This window comes from Pollicipes pollicipes, unplaced genomic scaffold, assembly GCF_011947565.3.
Source record: "Pollicipes pollicipes isolate AB1234 unplaced genomic scaffold, Ppol_2.1 Scaffold_4881;HRSCAF=5763_pilon_pilon_pilon, whole genome shotgun sequence".
In the NCBI taxonomy this organism is placed as follows: Eukaryota; Metazoa; Arthropoda; class Thecostraca; order Pollicipedomorpha; family Pollicipedidae; genus Pollicipes; species Pollicipes pollicipes.
In genome coordinates this window covers 34,949,888-34,962,563 of record NW_023596576.1, presented here as the reverse complement: position 1 = coordinate 34,962,563, position 12,676 = coordinate 34,949,888, and the positions used below count along the sequence as shown (strand labels likewise).

The window sequence follows — 12,676 nt, the reverse complement described above, 5'->3', positions numbered from 1 at the left end:
TATGTCTACTACACCCTGCTGGATAAATTTTGGAACTTTATGAACATGAGTGTGTTAGTCTTTAATTTTTCTTTACTGGTGACACTTTCATAAGTTTATGCTTGAAACTACCTTTACAAAATCAAAATCTTTTGAAGAATTATTGGTGACATCCATGTGCCAACTCAGGGTGCCAAGGTTTACTGAGTGCACATGCTGAAATCAATGCCAGAGCCCAGAACATAGCCATCATGCACCCCACGCACAGCGTAGCATGCATTTTTGTACAGCCTAGACCTTCGCCTGCAAGTGGTGCGGATACTGTCCAGAAAGACCTCACTCACTTTTCAGATCTGGAAAGGGCTTCAATTATACTATTTCTTGGAGACTAAAGGATATGCTACTTCAGGGATGCTGTGTCGGAAAATCATGGTAATTTATGCCGATGTCCATTCATAGGCTGGTATATGTCGGTAATATCAGCGGTCGTCCCAAATTCCCGTTATCTAACCAACAATGCTGTTGATAATAGTCGCCTACCTGTATGTGCCCGGAGCTCTACGCCGTTGGCCGTCGATAACTGCCGCACGTCTTCTCGAGGAAGCACGAGTCGTGCGCGTACTTCAAATGGTCATAGCGAATCTTTGAACGGAAGCGTAAACGGACTGTCTGGGGAAATTCCGCATCAAGACATTTTCAAAAAAACACTAGCAATTTGGTAGCAGCGTTTGTGGCCGAGTCCGATCTGTCGTTGGCTTGTTTGTCAGCACCAATCATGGCCCAATATTTGTCCTATGTTATGTCATGTGAGCACAACGTAAGCTGGCCTGTGACGTCACACGCCGGCTGACGTTGATGCCAGGATTTTTGGTCGGCTGCGTGTATACACCCTCCAAAACGGGGGGGGGGGGGGGGGGGCGGTTACGCACCGGGCTTACACACCCTCCAAAACAGAGGGTGGTTACGCACCGGGCTTATACATCCTCCAGAATGAGGGCGGCTATGAACCGGGCTATACACCCTCCAAAAATCTTTCAGATGGTTGTGCGTGTCAAGCATATGCGGAGTGTTAGCCTTAGAGGGAAGCAAGTGCAAATATGCAGAATCCCGTGCGAAAGGTCGGCTCTATGCGTGATAGGCATCAAACAATTACGAAATCCATCAACTCACTCTGAGCCAGTCCTATTCTGATCACAAACTTCCGCCTGCCGGGCCCGCATCTCCAGTGGATGGATGGTTAGCATCCTGCTCTCGCACGCGGCAAGCCCGGGCTCGAATCTCGACGGGGCCGCTTTTAAGTGGGTGGATTCATGGTCTATCGGCCTGGCGTGATGGTGCCAACTCGGTTCATTTCTAAGCAAAATGAATTATAATCTGTGCTTTTCATACCGGACAGCAGCGTAGTTTCTAATGTCAGAGAGGGGGCTAAAGATAAAGAGGACTCTTCCCTCCTGGGAGGGAGTTCACACCCTACAGAGATACTGAGCATCCCGTGAAGGTTGACCGTAAATCTAAATGAGGCAAACAGCTTGTGCAAGGTTCAACCTCTTAAAAAAATGCGTATTGTAATGTGCAAAAGGTGTAACATATCAATGAAAGTTACGTGCCCACGACACTTCCAGGGCAATTGCTCAAGATCATCCATCCCAGCCCCGGGTGTCCTTACACAGCTGTCATTTTGCGATATGGAGGCGGGTTCGCCTGATGGGTTCGTCCGGAGGCCCTCACACGATGTATGTCCTACATTGGTGCTCTCCCTGACGCGGAAGGACCTTTGGCAGCTTCTGACCCATGCATTTGACCCGGAACAAGGCGCAAGAGCCCTCAATGGGCAACACAGATCTTTTGATAACGCAGTTGATCCATAACTGGCACAGACCCATGTTTGGCCAGCGGACCTTGGCTTGAAAAGGGATAACGGGTCTTGCGCAAGGGCCCCGGGGCCACCTCTGGCCGACTCGAGGCTCATTCCATCATAGGACCCCTGTTGGACACTCTGGGGGCCTGACCGCCACAAAGAACCACTCCTTGTTTGTACGGACTCCGACCAATGCAAATCGTGGGCCTCGGTTCTCGTTCCTGCTAAAGAAATGGGGCCCCAGGACTCAGAACAACACGAAGTCAAACTATTCGGTGTAGTGGTCTCCGGCCAAAATAGGTGTCCGCACTGTCACAGGGGTCCACGATCGGCGAAAGAGGCATATTGGCTGACATTTGGGATTACAGCCATACGGGCCAGGATGGCCTGCAGCCTTTCGACCCCTACGGCCATTCAGCCTTCACATCGGCCCGTTTATCGTCAGTCTTGAAGGGCACATCGGTCCCTCTTCAGGCACCTCGTACACTTCCTGACCCAACTCGGGGGCCCCTTGTCAACACCGGACATCCGGTTAGGCGCTGTGTGCCCCTGGCCGACACAGGGGCCCCTAATTGGCTCGGGGCCGCAATGACCAATGTAAATCGCGGGTCCTGACCATGTCCCTGCTTGGGAAATGGGCTCCCAGGCCCATGCCGGGGCCCAGTTCGGTACAACGGGCCCTCTGGGGGGTATTTGAGGGTCCGCCCGCGCCCGCCCCCTCAATGGCCTTTAGCCAGCCCTTCGGGCCCCATATTGGATTTACGGTGCTCTCATTTGAGATTCATCGTGGTCAACCTGAGGGACACTTCAGGCTTAGGATCAATCACTTTCTCCTTCCCCACGACAGTCCCACATCAAGGATAAACTGAGTTCGGGTGAGGGGCAAAAACGTGGAAAATAACAAAAGAGTCCCCCAAAAAACATACGATAACAAACAGGGGCGGATCCAGAGAGGGGGCCACGGGGCATGCCCCCCCCCCCCCTTGAGCCCCGAAGGGGCCCACTGGCTCCGGGGGGCCCATAGGTGGACGAACAGGGGCAGTTTTTTAACACAAAACTCGACAAAACTGGGTATCTCCGGACTTTCAGGCCACAAAGAACAGCTGTAAGCGAAGTGAAGGGCCTATGAGAAGTGCCAAAAATTACTCAATGATTGAAAAAGTTGTGAACTGGAATTTTAAGCCCCATTACAGCGTCTAGGGGCCCATGTTGTTTCCGGGGGACCTATATGTCCATCGCGAGTTCATTTCGGTCGTTTAGGAGCATTCCGCGTTTGTCCTTCATTTCTTTGCATTTGCTCAGGGGGGCCCTGCGCTTGTTGTTGGGGCCCTTCCTGTTAGCGTGCCGGGGAACTCTTGTCATTCACGGGCCCTTCCACGGATTATGTCCATTCGCCAGACAGACTCTGTGAGCGGTGGCCAGATTCCCATACCTTAACCTGCCGGGTATTCTCTGTTGCTCAGGGGCCCTTTCATGGGTATCAGTTAGCCTACCGACACACTTGCGATATGGCCAAGGGTTCTCTACATTGGTCTAGGGCGTATCCAATTTTCTGTCACTTGCTTAGGGGCCCCCACACCCTTGTCGGAGCCCATCTAATGGCCTGCTTGGGCACACTCAGTCGTTCGGGCACCATCTACGTTGGGTTTTTGGTACTTCTTTCTGAAAGGGGAGCCTACGCTTCTGTGGGGGGGGGGGGAGGCTATCTGATAACCTGCTCGGGCACATTCGATTGTTCGGGGGCCCTCTATATTGGGCCTTAGGCACGTGCTGTTTGAACGGGGCCCTACGCACTTGTCGGGGCCCCCTAGGTTTGCCTCCTCGGCCACGCTGGATTACTGGTGGGCCCTGCACATTGGTTCTCGGTTGTTTGAATTTAGGGCCCTCTGCCCGTATCGGGGTCGTCTGATAACCTGTTCGGGTACGCTTCATCTTTCGGGGTCCTCCGCATGGGGTCTTAGGTACTTCTCATCTGAATGGGGGGGGGGGGGCTTAAGCTCCCTGTCGGGGCCCCCATCTGATAAGATGCTCGGGCCCATTCGATCGTGGGGGAACTCTACGCCTGGTTTTGGGTACTTCCTTTTCTAATGGAGTGCCCTCCGCTCTTTTCGGGGGCCCTATCTGTTAACCTGCTCTGGCGCACTTGGTTATTCGGGGCCTTCTACATCGTGCCGTGGGTAATTCACATTTGAACGGAATGCCCTACGCTCTTGCCGGAGCCTCATCTGTTAACCTGCTCGGGCACACTCGAATATCCGGGGGCCCACCTGAATGGAGGGACCTACGCACTTGTCGGGACCCTATCTGTTCCCCGCTTTCGGCCACATGGAATTGTTCGGGGGCCCCATATATTGGGTCTTGGTGTGTGAATTTAGGGCCCTACACTCCTGTCTGGGTCACCTGATAATCTGCTCGCGTATACTTCAACTTTTGGGGGCCCTCCGCACTGGGTTTTGAGTATTCCTTATTTGAATGAAGAGCCCCTGCGTTCTTGTCAGGCTCCTTCTGATACGCTACTCACGCACATTACATCATTCTGAGGCCATTTACTTGGGGTCTTCAGTGCTTCCCATTCGAATTGAGGGTCTTACGCTCTTGTTGGGAGCCCTGTTTGTTAACCTGCTCGGGCACACTCGATCATTTGGGGGCCCTCTACATTGGGTCTTGGGTGTTTCCTATTTGAATGGAAGGCCCTACGCTTTTGACCGGGCCCTACATGCTTACTTGCTCTGATGCACTGGATCATTCGAGGGTCCTCTGCATTGGGTCTTGAATACTCCCTATTTTAATGGAGGAATCTACGCTCTTTTTGGGAGCCTTATCTGCTAACCTGGTCTGGCGCACTCAATCGTTTAGAACCTTACACATTGTGTCGTGAGTATTTCTTATTTGAATGGATGTCCCTATGTTCTTAGCGGGCCACATTTATTCAGCTGCTCGGGCCGGTGGCGGATGCAGAGGGTGGGTAGGGGAGGCACAGGATCATGTCCCTTGGACCATGCCGAGGGAACCTTAAGGCTTCGAATGGGCTGATAACCGGCCGGACGGACGCAGTTTCGTTACAACAAAAGCACAACAAAATTGGATTTATTTGGCCTACAGATGACCAAAAACCATTACTAGCGAGTTCATAAGTAAAAGAAAGTACATTATTCGCTGATTGAGAGAGCGTTGCTTGGGGGAAATTTTTGGGCTTATTGCGCCGTCTACAGGCATTACGCTATTGGCTGCCTGTCCCTATATGTCCACTTATTGCGTGAATCTGATCGTTAAGGAGCTTTCCACGTTACCCTTGATCTCTTCCCATTTTTTTTCGTAGGGCCCAATGTGCTGCTGGGACGCTATCTGTCCCCATGCTTGAGCAATGTTGATCAATCGCGTTTTCCTCCACGGATTCTTTCCATTCGCCGGAAAGGCTGCATGCACTGGTGTGGTGCATGCACACATGCACCACACCGAGGCTGCATATGCCAGAGTACATTCAGTTGCTCAGGGGCCATTCATATAAATTTCAGGTACTTTCTACTTGCTTGAAGGGCCTTGTGCCGTTGCTAGGGCTCTTATAAGGTAAAGCACGGAGACGCTCGATGCTCAGGGGCCCTCTAATTTGATCAAGGGCTCTCTCCCATTAGTCTCATTTGCGGCTGACTTTTCACTCCTATCGAGACTCGTGTTGTTAACCTACCCGTGCACTCCTGATTGCACAGGGTATCAATTTATAGTGTTGAATAATTCACCCTTGTTCGGAGGGTCCTGTGCTATGACCGGGGCTTCATAGGTCAGCCTGTCGAGGCACTACCGATCGTTTAGGGACCACCACGTTGGCCCACCACGTGAGTTCTTTTTGCTTGCTCTGAGTACCCTATACTTCTTGGTGTTCTCCTGTGGCACCCATGACCGCTCAGGTTCCGTCCCTATTGGCCTTGGTGCCTTCGCCGTTGAGCAGCAGTCGAATACGCGCCGATGAATTTTTACGAGCAATTGCCGAACGTAATTATACGTGCCTCTGCTGTCGTATGCGTTATTTCCACCGGCTTTTTAGTGTGTCACAATCATTTAGATTTACGGTCTACCTTCACTTCAACCAATCTCAATATATCTGTATGGTGTGGACTTCCGCCCCGTAGCATTAGAAACTGCGGTGCTGCCTGATATGCAAAGCCCTATTTAAAATTTGTTCCGCTCAGAAGTGAACCAAGTTGGCATCATCACGTCTCACCGGTAGACCATGAAGCCACCCGCGTGGCAATGGCCGTCGTCGAGATTCGAACCCGGGTTTACCGCGTGTGCGACCAGCAAACTAACCATCCATCTACTGGATACGCGGGCCCGGTGGCCGAATGAGATTAGAATAGAAATGGTTCAGAGTGAGTTGATGGATTTCGTGATCGTTTGATGTCTATCACGCAAATAATCGACTTTTCGCACGGGATTCTGCATTTCTGCACTTTCTTCCCTCCAAGGCTGCCAGTCCGCGTGTGCTTGACACGTACAGCCATCTGAAAGATTTTTTTGAGGGTGTATAAGCCCGGTACGTAATACACGCACTGCATTTTTGGTCACCCCGTCTGCATGAGAAAAACGATACCAGGGCCTCGTTCGATCTGACGCCAGCACGGTTGTCAGCAGGAATGCGCGACGTCGTGCGTGCTGACGGAGAGTTCGATGTGTGGGCTGACGGGAAAGTTTTTTAACTTCTCTTCCCCTTCTTCCTTCACCTTTTACTTCATACCTTGCACTAGCTTTTGTGTACCAGCGACCATGACACACTATCTATAAAGTGGTGTCTGAAAGTATGGCTCCTGCTCCGAAATTACCATCATCTATCCCATCCGTACGTTGAGTGCTTTCTCCCATTCGCAATACATTTCAGCTTCTTCCCTCCCATTTTAAGTGTTAATATATAGCGCTATACATTTACTGTGGAACGCAAACACGCACCACACCAATATCGCTATTGCTTGCATTTTATGGCTACTCTTCGTAGTTTGATTCCCTTCTTGCCTAAAGGTAAATATCGAATGTGACGAAAGATATATCTTTCGTCGCATTCCCCCAACGTTAGGGAGAAGTGCCCCATCACACCTAACGTACATCGGCACGACACATCGGCCGCGCTCGATCTGTCGTCAGCACGTTTGTCAGCACCAATCACGGCCCAGTATTCGCCCTGCGTCATGTCACGTAACCAGAAAGTCACGTGGCCTGAGACGTCACGCACCGGCTGAAGATGATGCCAGGATTTTTTGTCACCTCGTCAGCATGGAGAGAAAGCGCTACCAGATTGAACAATCACTTCGTTTTCACAATCACACAATTCACAATCACAATCACCGCGGGAGTTTTATTTGGCATGCCTTGCGATGGCGAGTACTCTGGTTGGAGCGGGGGCGCTTGTCTCTTATTTTGAGGGAATGCAGCGTGGGACAGAGTTCAGTGAAGGGACGGGCTTCTGCCAGCACAAGGAGCAGTGAAGGATCAATGGCCTTTTTCCACTCAAAAAAATGAGTGAACACTTGTAAGCGAGAGAGGAAGACATTGAAATGAGATGGGAATGTAAAGAATCACTCAACTTACTGATGGGACAAATGGTGGTAATATCAGAGCAGGATCCACAGTTCCAAACGCCACTTTATAGGTAGTGTGTGATGGCCGGTCTTAAGCCAGAGCTGGTGTGTGGTGTGAAGTAGTTTCAAAAAGTGAAGAAAAAATGACCGGTAAAGTTAATAGGCTTTCTCGTCATTCCTACCATCGTTTGCTCCGTCAGCACGCGTGACGTCACGCATTACAGATGACAATCGTGATGACGACAGATCGAACGGGGCCAGAAAATCCACCGAAACAGACAAATTTTTACCCGCGCTCCCGGCATCTATTGTTGCATACACAGTACCGGTACTCAAAGTAAAACGTATGTCGAGCACGAAAGGATATGGGTGGCACATCTGGGCCATATAGATATATGTAGTGCCGGTACACAACGTAAAACGTACGTCGAGCACGAAAGGATATGGGTGGCACATCTGGGCCATATAGATATATGATGAAAACGGAACGGGACCGGAATGAGTCAGTGCTTCATTTCTGGACTGTCTTGAGTGCCTTCTGACCAAAAAAAGAGCAGTTCTGAGTCTGACGGGGACTATTCTTGCCTTTCGATGCCTATTCTGATCCGTAGATGGCCTATTATTAGCGGTAAAGAGCCATTCTAGCCTGTAGTAAGTTTGCTCTGACCTTAACAAGGTGTATTCTGGCCTACATAAGTTCGATTATGACATGCAGACCCGTTATGACCTGTAGTACTGCAGAGGGTCCATTATTTACTTCGAGAATCCAACTCCATTTGGGTTTTTAGAGCACCCATTCTGGCCTAAGGGGCTTACTTCCTAATCTAGGAGGGCCCATTTTTGCATTTTAGAGCTTCCCTCTCCCCCCCCCCCCTCTCCAGCTTGCACATGGTTCACGTGCCCCTGCATCAAAATCCGTCTTGGCTACATCGCCGCCGACTGCACGCGTGACGTGATCAGCGCGGCGCTAGGTAGTGCACCACGGGGCTGGGGCGCGGCCGCGGCTGCAACTGCGGCTGCGGCTGCAGCTGTAGCTCGGCCTGGGCCTGGGACTGCTGCTAGGCAGTCCAGTAGCAGGCATGCGACTGTGACTGGGCCTGAGACTGGGACTGGCAGAGCGGCTGGTTCTGGGCCCGGGACTGGGACTAGGCCTGGCAATGAGGCTGAGGCTAAGGCTAAGGCTGGGGCTGGGGCTGGGGCTGGGGCTGGGGCTGGGGCTGGGGCTGGGGCTGGGGCTGGGGCTGGGGCTGGGGCTGGGGCTGGGGCTGGGGCTGGGGCTTGGGCTGGGGCTGGGTCTGGGGCTGGGTCTGGGTCTGGGGCTGGGATTGGAGCTTGGCATAACATGTTAGGCACGGTGGATGTGAGGAAGTCAGGAGGCAGCTCCCCCTGCCAAATCCAGGCAACATTTAGCATGGCGGCAGTACACTTCACAAGAGGGGCGATTTAGGTCAGCAGCCCTCCCTAGTCTCCACTGAGGGTCCGCCGCCACCAGACATAGTATAACGGGGCAGGATACAGGATGGGGAGGGGGACAGGAGGCAACAGAACAGTGCAGAGCAGGTCAGGTCAGATCCACAAATGGGGCAGGGTGGAAATATACAGCGTAGGAGAGGCAACAGGATGGAACGGGGCAGGGGATAGTGGCACAAGGTAGAGGAGCAGATGTAGCACAGGGTAGGAGACGGTGGGAAGACAAGGCTGGGGGTCGGACTGAGGGCTGAGTAAGTAAAGGAGGAGCTTGTCGTATAAAACAGGCTCTAGGTACACAATACATGTTTCAGAGACGACAGAACACGTCAAGACAACAGTGCTGAGAACAGCATACCACAGCACAGCGCAGCACATAATGTGGTGGATCGAGGCGAAATTTGTCAAAGCATTTAGCTGAGCTACCATTTCAAAAGATGTTTCCTTCACTTCTGATGGAGATATATGCATGAAACTCGTCTCTTGCACATCTTGCATGCATTCGTTTTTGACCATTTGACTAATTCATGCGAGCTTGAAAGACAGCACCACGCGGGTCGCCCGAACGCAGCGACATCTGTTGACGGTGGTATGGATGATTGGTTGAGATTAGTTGTCGCGGCGTCATGCGTGATTGGTTGAGATTAGTTGTCGCGGCGTCATGCGTGATTGGTTGTGATTGGTTGTTGCGGTGGTATGCGTGAATAAGTAGGAGTTGTAAACATGTTAGCAAAACGGGACAGGACGAGAATGAGTCAGGGAACAAGTTATCTACCATTTAGAAGCATGTTTACAATAACGTACTGATACGATAACGTAAATTTTTGGCTTTCCTGGGCATGGCTGTAATCATGACTCTGAGATCGCGGTTACAATCAGGAATGAAAGGGGTGAGACTGGGCTCAAGAGGAGACAACCTGACATGAAAATGACATTTTGAATTGTAATATTTAAAAAACGAGCAATCTGCAGGAAACATTGGGGGATCACACACGTGGGCATCAACGCACATCTACAGACGCGCACTTTTGTAGATAGTGTATCATATGGCAGCCTCGTTTGAACATGAAGGAACACGAAGCCAGTACAGAAATGTTGCGCACCTCCATATTGTAGTCGGCCTCATCCTGCAGTCGGGTTTTAGCATGGCTCCAGTGAAGTTCACTTGATTCTAACTCAAACAGATATAACAGCAGGCAAATAGAATTTAGGAACTGGAGCGGAAGTGCACAGCTATCAGCATGACAGCAAAATTGAAAAAGAAATCAAATTTTGGTTTTATATCACTACAGAAATTAGACTGTTCTCCCCCCCCTCCCCCCCTCCCCCCTCCCCCAATGAATTGGTCACGCAAAGGCTACCGCCAGCGAGGGCGAAGTAGCTGTCCTTGGCAACTTCCCTGAATATTACTCTCTCCTAGCGGAAGGCGCGGCCTTAGGCTTCCATTGCGACTCCCTTCAGTGCATTGCGCACCCGTCCATAGCATACTGGCGGGAGGAAGGTATGTGGTCCCATCAGACCTCTGTTTTGTCTCTTACGCTGCAAAGCAGTGTGACAGTGGTGTTACATGACGGCGTTACCACCCTGGTTCATGCGTTTCTGCGCAGCTTGTCCTAGAATTTCGTGCTTTAGTGCCCCATCTTAAAGTCATTATGTCACGGAATGCAGTGCCGTATCGTACACAAGTAAGGATTCACGTTATCAATGTGTGCGAACAGGCGACCGACATCAGGTTGCCCTGACATTGACATTGGTAGTGATATTTGTTGTCTCTCCACACGGTAACAGGGAATGTAACGGCATCGAAGGCACAGCTAAACATGCCACAGAGCAGGATAGCCTTAGGTGCACCCACGACCGCCCTATGCTGGTGGCGGAGAACGTGACCAGCTATCGGAGGAACTGGACAGGACAAGCATGTTCATCTGAGTACATGGGCAGGAGGCGAGGGTCGCGACCTACCCCACCGGGTGCTTTTCAAAAGTTACCACGGTGAAGGGTGCGCAGGGCTTTCACCAGTGCCACCGACGACTCCGAGGGCTCACCATCTGTCAAACGAGGTGGGACGTGTGGTAACAGTGGGACGGTAATATATGGAAGTGAGCACACCGAAACAAAATGTGTAGCCAAAAGAGTCAGATTATCACATTAGTTGGTTTACAGATGAGCAGACGTTCTCATTGATGCCTTGTATCGTATTGTTGTAGGGTGCTTTCGTGCCAGGTCATTGTAGCGGGCTATTGCAATTGGCTCATAGTAATACGCCATTCGTTACAAGTGCAGCTTACGCGCTAAGTGATACGGCGGTATGTGCTGTGTGACGGGCAAGCACGAAGAAGTAAGTTTTTTGTTGAAATAATCTGATATGTTGTATTTTCATGACATGTAAACATTCATGTAAAACCGTTTGTTTTTTCAATACAGTGGCATTCATTACATACATTGTGTGAGCGTGCGTACGCGCGTGCGTGCGTGCGTGCGTACGTGCGTACATGCGCGTGTTCACTGCATATCACATCGATATATTATATAAATCTATATTTTGCCAATTTTACTGCGCTAGAACCCGTAGCCTGCAACATCTGTCAGCTCCGGTAAAATGGAACCTAGGTACCAAGTTGGGATTGAGATTGAGGTTTTCAGAAGACAATTTATTTTTAAACTAGTTTTATAAAGGAGTTCCTTTTCTGGAATTTTTTTTCTTTGAAAAACAGCATTGCAAATGTGAAAATGTTCAAAAGGAAGGCGTGCTTTGGGTCACGAGGTCACAGTTTTTATACTTGAGTAAATAAGAGCTTGAAAATATGATAGCAACGAGATAAATTGTATCATTTTAAGTTGAGCGGTGTAAGATTTTGTGCAATTATGAAAGCTTGGTTGAATGAGTGGCCCTTAAACATACCTTTGCTAGTTGTCCTAAAAATGTCCGCGGTCATAACTCCTCAACCGTTGACCTGATCTTTCTCAAAATGGCAGTTAAATTTTGTGTGTGAGGTAACCACATTCTCACACTTTCAGCGACATTGGAAATGTGGGGTGTTATTTTGGGACTTACACCTATCGGTTTACCTAAAATGCCCCCCCCCCCCCCCACACCATCCTGGCCATTAGTTCGACGTTCCAACAGCCTTGTAGTGATAACCATGATTCACGAGTACCATGTCCAATTTGTATGACGCCTGAACGCCCAGGACGCCAGTTCAGACACTCACGGCCTCCACCTCCGACTGCTGCCTGCGAGCCAGGGTCTCCCCGCCGGTGCTCGTCGGCGTCGGCAGTCGTGGCGTCCGTGACCTGACCGCTGGCGGCCCGACCGACCAGCTTGACCCGGCACCGCGGCCGGCCGCCGGTTTCACAACGTGGCCTGCGGCTGCTGGCCGTCTCGGTGCGGCGTGTCCCAGACCCGCCCTTCAATGGCCCGACCACGCCCTCTGAGCGGCGACGCCTGGCGCGTGCCGCTTGACTGCGGCCCGGTCCCGTCAGGACACGCCTGACGGCAGCGGCCCAACCCCGATGAAACGCCACACCACACACACATCACACACATATCCGGACTGCGGCCCTGTCCCGTCAGGACACGCCTGACGGCAGCGGCCCAACCCCGGTGAAACGCCACACCACACACACACATCACACACATATCCGGACTGCGGCCCGGTCCCGTCAGGACACGCCTGACGGCAGCGGCCCAACCCCGGTGAAACGCCACACCACACACACATCACACACATATCCGGACTGCGGCCCGGTCCCGTCAGGACACGCCTGACGGCAGCGGCCCAACCCCGATGAAACGCCACACCAC

General features: G+C 51.4%; 1 protein-coding gene across 1 annotated transcript in view; it reads right to left on the bottom strand.

Annotated features, from left to right (window-relative positions):
* Positions 1 to 595, bottom strand: part of LOC119100299 (putative RNA polymerase II nuclear localization protein SLC7A6OS) — a 3,331-nt gene extending 2,736 nt beyond the window's left edge. Inside the window, exon 1 of the mRNA XM_037223404.1 lies at positions 520 to 595. The gene's annotated coding sequence lies outside the window, so the exon portion shown is untranslated. The remainder of the gene's footprint in view (positions 1 to 519) is intronic.
* Between the last annotated feature and the right edge of the window lie 12,081 nt (positions 596 to 12,676).